The 8153-nt window shown below is 39.5% G+C and overlaps 1 non-coding gene across 1 annotated transcript; it reads left to right on the plus strand.

Moving 5' to 3' along the window:
• The first annotated feature begins 1880 nt into the window (after nt 1–1880).
• Nucleotides 1881–1987, plus strand: LOC133802758 (small nucleolar RNA R71). The gene has a single exon (XR_009877505.1). It is a non-coding gene; the product is annotated as a small nucleolar RNA R71 (small nucleolar RNA).
• The last annotated feature ends 6166 nt before the right edge of the window (nt 1988–8153 follow it).

An 8153-nucleotide genomic window follows, 5' to 3' on the forward strand; every position in this document is an offset into this window, starting at 1 on the left:
CACCCAAGAATGCATAACGAAGGTGGTCTGGTAGGGTCTTCATCTCCAACTCCGGTGGCTTTTCAATAGAAGGCAACGGGGGCTCAGGCCCCTGTCCCAACTCCTCAAATTTTTTCTATAAAATGACCCAAAAGAATTCACCCACTTGACATAATCCATGACCTTAGCGTCATCCTCATCATTTTCCTCAAGCTTTGTCAATACCTTATCAAGAGCATCGATGCTCACACTTTTCTTAGAAACAACCCCCTCAACCACATCAACAGAAAAACAACTATCGCTTGCTCTGGGGTATGACATTGCTTTAAATACATTGAAAGCCACTTCCTCACCTTGAACACGAAGCCTCAACTCACCTTTCTGAACATCAATAAGTGCTTGCCCCGTAGCTAAAAATGGTCTTCAAAGTATTATAGGCACATCAACATCTTCATCCATATCTAAAACAATGAAATCAATGGGAAATATAAACTTCTCCACCTTGACTAATACATCCTCAATAATTCCCCTAGGATGTTTCACTGACCTGTTAGCTAACTGTAAAGTAACTGTCCTAGGTCTTGCTTCACCCAAACCAAGCTGACGAAAAACTCACAACGGCATCAGATTAATACTCACCCCAAGTCACATAAAGCGTGTTTGCACTCAAAATTACCTATGGTGCAAGATATAGTAAAGCTCCCACGATCTCTTAGCTTTTGGGGCAACTTCCTTTGCAATATTTCACTACACTCCTCTGTCAAAGCTACAACCTCATAATCCTCCATTTTTCTATTTTTTTGATAGGATTTCCTTCATGAACTTTACATAGCTAGGCATTTGTTCTAAAGCTTCTGCGAAGGGGACGTTGATGTGCAACTTTTTGAAAACCTCTAAAAACTTGGAAAATTGTTTATCCAAAGAATTTTTCCTAAGTCTTTGAATATGAAATTCTGACCTAAGTATCAACATTAACTGGTGGAGCCTTTTCAGGAACATGATGATCGTCAATAACCACCCTTTCCTCTGAACCATTTGTCTCACCTAATTCATCATTCTTCTCAACAATTGGTTGTGGTGTAGGCTGCTCAACTTGTTTCCAAATTCTCAATGTTATGGCCTGACATTGCTCCTTGGGGTTCACAACAGTATTACTAGGCAAATTCCCCTGAGGCCTATTATTCATCATATTCGCCAACTGCCCCACTTGCATCTCCAAATCCGTAATGGAGGATCTGGTCTCTATCATAAACTGAGTCTGGGTGTTGGTGAGAATTAATAACGCTACTTGCAATTCACTAGGCTGTTCTGTAGGAGCTGGTGGCTTAGATTGCTGAGAAGTTGATGCTGATGGTGGAGCTTGAGACATAGGCTATTGATACTGTGGTTGAAGTTGTGGTTGTTGGCCTTGATTATTTCTCCAGGAAAAATTAGGATGATTTCTCCATCCAAGATTAAATGAGTTAGAGTAAGGGTTGTTGTAAGGCCTCTGAAAATTTCCAATTGCTTGAACCTAGGCTTGATCCATGAGAATATTGCTTTGAGAATATGTAACAACTACTTGAAACTGATCATAAGAGTGCGGTCCCCCACAAAGTTCACATCCTGTTTGCATCTGAATAACATTGGCTGAGACAGTGGTCTGTTGCAACTGCTTGGTCAATGAAGCAACTTGAGCAGTCAGTGCAGTGATGGCATCTAATTCATGTACCCCAGCCACTTTCTTAGTATTTTCTCGTTCAGTAGGCCATTGATAGCTGTTCATGGCCATTTCCTCCAACAGTTCATATGCATCATTAGCACTCTTACTCATAAAAGCACCCCCTGCTGCAACGTCTATAATGGTGTGAGTAGTGTCGCATAGTCCATTGTAAAAGTTGTGGACCAATATCCATTTTTCTATACCTTGATGAGGACATTTTCTCAGCAATTCCTTGAACCTTTCCCATGTATCATACAATGATTCTCCATCATTCTGATAGAAATTATTGATCTCACCCCTTATTTTTGCAGCTTTTGTTGGGGGAAAGAACTTCGCAAGGAATTTTTGAGCTGGCTCTTCCCATGTATTGATAGAATTGGATTGGAGGGAATTCAACTAGCTCTTTGCCCTATCGCGCAGCGAAAATGGGAATAACCTTAGTCAAATGTCGTCGTCACTCACCCCATTGTATTTGAAAGTGGCACATAGCTCCAGGAAATTAGCTAAGTGCATATTAGGATCTTCTGTGGGGAGTCCACCAAACTGAACTGTGGACTGAACCATCTGAAGAATAGCTGGTTTGATCTCAAAATTATTGGCAGTGACTGCCGGCTGTCTAATGCACATTTATACTCCTGTGACTGTAGGGAGCACATAATCTCTGAGTGTACGTGCATTTTGGTTTTCAGGTGCTGCATTTTGATTTGGTTGTATAACATTTCCACAACCATTACGTGCGTTGTCACCCATATTGGCTCCTTCTCTTTTCTTTTTGCGATTCAACTTACAAGCCTTCTCTATCTCAAGATTAAGAGGCACTAAACTGCCAGCCCCTCTTCTTCTACGCATAAAACAGTACTACCTAAAATAGAGATAGTAAGAAGTACTAAACCATGTTAGAAAATTGATCAAAAACCAAACCAAATTAGAAAGAAAATTAACTATTTTGATATTGATAATATTTCAGTCCCCGACAATGGCGCTAAAAACTTGTTGCGAAATTTAAATGCTACGCAAGTGTACGTAATCGCAATTCGTAATAAAACCGATAAATCTGGGTATCGTCCCACAGAGACTGGTTTATCAATTACTAGATAGTTAATTTATGATTTCTATTTGGTTAATCGAATGCTTGATTTTTAAAATGTAGAAATTAATGCATAAACAAAATAACTACAAGTAAAAATTAAAACAAAATTCAAAATATAAACACAAAGACTTCAAGAAATTAATTCAATAGAATAATAAAATTAGGCAATTCAATCTCATCAACTATCCACTCTAATATTCATCAATGCAATAATTACAATCTTTCTTTTTATTAAGATGGAAAGTTAACAAAATATTTTTATATTCAAGTTACGAAATATAAAACTCAACCTAAAGCAGAATTTTCTATATTTCTATGACAAATTCAACATTAGGAGGCAATAAGAATGATAACTCAAGAACCATACAAATAATCACGATACTTTCGTTCAATGATCAATTTTATGTTCGGTCAATTATAGCATATCCAAATCTTACTTTTCAGGTTTTGATTCAAAATCATAAAGGTTATGAAAATAGATGGCCAATTAATTCTCAAACAATAAACATAAATTGACAAGATCTCAATAGAGGAACCAACTAGTGCAGGAGGCACATTTTATAAAAAAAAGCGGTTGAAACCTCGGATTGGTTCTCGCATCCTTGTGCCCAAAAGGATGGGCGAGTTCGAGGGCCATGAGCTTACTTCGAGTATTTATGACTTTAGTGGCAACACGTGATAGGCGAATGACATGATTCTCGAGGAGTTCCACGACGGCCGGCCATGTGATGATGCATCAAATAGATGCAAGGGTTGATGACTCAGCAGGTCCTTGTATGGACTGATGAAGTTCCCCACTGGGAGAGCTTTAGAGGGAATAGGGGTGGACATCCATATGGGCTTCATTTGATTCGAAGCCAACCACTATGTATTGCAAGAAAATAAAACTTTGCTTTAATTCATAAAAGAGTTTCCACTGATTCAATTAAAATCCCTAATATAGAATCTAGTTCATGTTCATCATTAAGAAATCCATAAACAAGAAATTAATCATAAAGTAAAGGTAAAAAGAAGAGAAAATAACTTTATGCCGATCCAAGCTCTTCTCCCAAGTGATCTTAATCCTCCTCTTCCAGTTTTGGTTTGCCAAAAAATTGCCATACTCCTCCAAAAATCGTGATTAAAACCTAATTAGCGTTTTTTTAATGTGAAAAGACCAAACTACCCCAGTTAAAAATCTGCGTTTTTCATATTTTCAGCCAATTCCTGTGGTAGCAAGATGTCATTCCTGCAGTTGCAGGAATGCCCTGGAAATGCCCAACTTTTCTAGAATTGCGGCTGCAGAATCCTATTCCTACGGTCGCAGAAAGTGCCTCGAAACACTCGTTTCCACCAAATTTTGTCCTTTTGTCAGTTTTTCCATCATGTTTCCATACCTAAGTCACCTATGCCCTTCGACAGCTAAAAACGCATAAAATAGAACAAAACAAAACTAAACACCTAATACTTTACCTGAAAACACATAGATAAACGAGTCTAAAACTCGTTTATCACATCCTCAGACAGGCAGATAGTTTGAGAGGAAAATTCAAATATTGGAGGACATGCTTAGGGTGTGTGTACTAGACTTCGAGGGGTCTTGGAGTAAGTATCTCTCGTTGATTGAGTTTTCGTATAACAACAGTTATCAATCAACGCTTGGAGTAGCTCCATACAAAATGTAATATGGGAGGAGATATAGATCGCCCATTCATTGGGATGAGATGGGGGAAAGGAGGTATTTGAGACCAGAGATGGTTCAGAAGACTAATGAAGCAGTTGAGAAGATCTGAGCTCGAATGCTCACTTCGCAGAGCAGACAGAAAAGCTACGCTGAACCTAAGTGTAGGGACATAGAGTTCCAGGTAGGGGAGCACATGTTTCTGTGGGTTTCACCATTGCAAGGGGTGAGGAGATTTGGGAAAAAGGGCAAGTTAAGCCCTAGGTTCATAGGACCTTTTGAGATCCTGGAAAGGATCGGGCAGGTAGCCTATAGATTGGCTCTGCCACTATCATTATCAGGAGTTCATGACGTATTCTACATCTCTATTCTTCGGAAGTATGTCTCAGATATGACCCATGTATTGGGATATGATGACTTAGAGTAACAGATCGATTTATCATATGAGGAACGACCTGTTCAGATCCTAAATAGAAAGGATAAGGTTTTGAGGAACAAGACAATTCCTTTAGTCAAAGTATTATGGAAGAATAGCAAGGTCGAGGAAGCGACTTGGGAGCTAGAGTCAGTTATGTGGGATCAGTATCCTGAGTTATTCAGGTAAATTTCGAGGATGAAATTCTCAGCAGGAGGGGATAGTTGTAACGACCTATAAACGCTAATAGGGTTTAGTGCCTTGATTAGCGTGTTGGGAGGGCATAATTGGATATATGTGTGATTAATTGATTAAATGCGTGACTATGTGGCATGCATGATATATATGATGATTTGAATATGTTTATATGCATGTGTTATAAGTATTAAATATGCATGTGAGCCCGTTCTTGTTTATAAGGGCATATCTGTAATTTTGGACCGTTAAGGGCATAAATGTGATTATATGTGCTAAATGATTGAGGTCACATTATTATGTGGATACATTTGCAGTATACAACATGAGGCAATCCCAGTGAGCAGATTAGCGGAATAGTCACAACAAGGTTTAATATCCGGCTCGGGGTGAGCCTAGGGGTATTTCGAGAAACTTAACATATATTTGTGACATATCGGGTAATGAGTAAGTATTTGGTAATTAGTTAGACATGACGTGGTTAATTGGAAATTTGTAGGATGATTCGAGGAATTAGTGGGAATTGCGGTTAATGACCATTTGGCCCTTAAGGGCAATTAGGAGGCTGGGTAGTACAAAGGGGCATTTTGGTCATTCTAATTAAAGAGATATAGTTAGGAGGTGATAAAAAATGGGTAGAACATATCAGAACCTCTCAGCAGATTCTCTCCCTCTCATTCACGTACTCTCACTCTTCCTCTTCTTGTGTCTTGAAGTTAAGGGAAATTTGAAGGAAAAAGCCAGGGAATTAAGCTTGGATTTGAGCTCGGAGAACCTGGGGGATTAAATCTAGGATCAGTCAAAGAATTTCCGAGGAGATTAGGCCATCATTTGGGGTAAGATTCTAACTTCTAATAGCTGAGTTTTGTTGGGTTGGTTTTTTTAAAGGGTGCATGGATTGGTTTCTGAATTTGGGATTTTAGGGAGGATTAAATTAATATATAGGCTATATGTGCTGTTTTTGAAATGATAATAAGAATTATGGACTTGGTATGGGTTTGGGTGGATAATTGGGTTGGATTTTGAGGTTGTAGATGGGAAAAATGCTGAGAAAACCCAGGGATTTCTGGGTTTGCGGGGGCGCGCCGCGACCTAGTTCATGGGCGCTGTGACCTACGTGGCCAGAAGGCCCTGGGAGGGCCGGCTGTCTTGTGGCGCACTGTGACCCCAGGGAGAAAGTCGCGACCCACCTCCCCCCAGAATTAAGAGGCTGCGCCTCTGACTTGAGGCGCGCCGTGACCCTTAGAGGCAGGTCGTGACCCCCCTAGGCAGTCATAGCCTAGGTTGGTTTTTAGGCTCGGGGAGGCTCATGGATTTAAACCTAAGCGATCGGGACAAATTCTAATACACGGTTTAGTGGAATTCGAGGTCCCAAAGGTTAGTATTTGTTTCCAAAACATTTAATTAGATTAGAATTTGATAATTATCCATTGATGCTTGTGACTAGGGTTATTGTTAAGGCTCAAGACTGATGATCGTGCTTGGAACCGTTCTTTATCTATCGCTCGGGACTTGAGGTAAGAAGACTACACCCAAGTGGTTGTGAAGGGGACTGATATTCCCTGTAATTGAGCATATGTGTTCTGTGAATTATATATCTATTATGTGTGATGTGAAAGTAAAGGAGTCAGGGCTGATGATAAGCGTATTGAACGCATCTCGACCTAAGCGAGCTGGGATTAGCTAAATAACCAGAGGGCTCGGTCTAAGGGCACTGACACCTAAACATATGTATTAAAGATTGAGTTATAAGTTTGAAGGTATATGTTTATTGTTGCCTAGCTTAATACTTGTATTCTGCTAATTAATTGAACTGATTGGATTGAAGTTTGTTATATGCACTTGTTGCTGTCTATGCTTGTTGATTATGGTTTTCTTGCTGAGCCTTGGCTCACGGGTGCTACGTGGTGCAGGTAAAGGCAAAGGAAAGATGGACCAACTATGACTTGGAGAGCTTTGTGGGCGGTGTGTACATTGACAGCTGCTCGACTGCCACGACCGAGGGAATTACAGGGACTAGAGCTCAAACTTGTATTTTGCCATTTAGACTGGCTACGACTTTATTAAATTTTTAGAGTTGTTTCTGCCATGTAAACCTTATTTTTGGGATCCCATGTATCAAACTCTTATTTTAATAAAAATTAAACATTTTACGAACAAAATCTTTTAACCCTAACCTATCAGATGATTTTAGAAACACATTTTTGGTACAAATGACCTGATTAACAAGTCTTGCACTATTTTAAACACACAGTGTAATGGTCTTGGCTACCCAGGGCGTTACAGCTCCACTGTTGTCACAATATAGGTTTGGTGGCTTATCCATATCTGGAACTACTTCCAGATCAATGTAGATCTTTCTCAACCAAACCGCCTCTTTAGCCGCTTCATAAGTCGCTTCATAAGCCTCTGTGTATTCGACTTCCATGGTTGAATCTGCTATGCTTGATTGTTTGATGCTCCTCCAGACCACAGCTCCTCGAGAGTGAACACTGACATAGATGTCGACTTACGACTGTCTTTGTCTGATTGGAAATCAAAATCAGTGTATCCAGTAGGGTTCAACTCACCCCCTGAATATACAAGCATATAATCTCTCGTTCTCCTAAGATACTTGAGAATGTGCTTTACTGCAATCCAATTGCAACGACCCAAAATTACTAATAAGGCTTAAGGGCTTTGATTATTGTGCCGGGAGGGCATAATTGGTTTATATGTGATTTAAATGATTTAATGCATGATTATGTGATAAGCATGCTTATATGATTATATGGATATGTGAAATGCATGACTACGAGTATTAGTATGCATATAGGCCCTATTTAGTTTATAGGGGCATATTCGTAATTTTGGCTTGTTGAGGGCATAAATGTGATTAATTGTGATAAATTGTTAAGACCACATTATTATATGGATGTATTTACAGCATATGGCTCGAGGCGATCCTAGTGAGCGGTTTAGTGAAATAGTCACGGTGAGGATTTATACCCGGCTCGGGGGAGTCTGGGGGTATTTCTGGGAATTCAGAAAATATATTGGAGATTATTAGACATTGGGGAAAATAATTGGTGATTAATTAGATGATGGGATTTAAGTGGTAAACATTAGGGAC

Source organism: Humulus lupulus, chromosome 9, assembly GCF_963169125.1.
Source record: "Humulus lupulus chromosome 9, drHumLupu1.1, whole genome shotgun sequence".
NCBI lineage: Eukaryota > Viridiplantae > Streptophyta > Magnoliopsida > Rosales > Cannabaceae > Humulus > Humulus lupulus.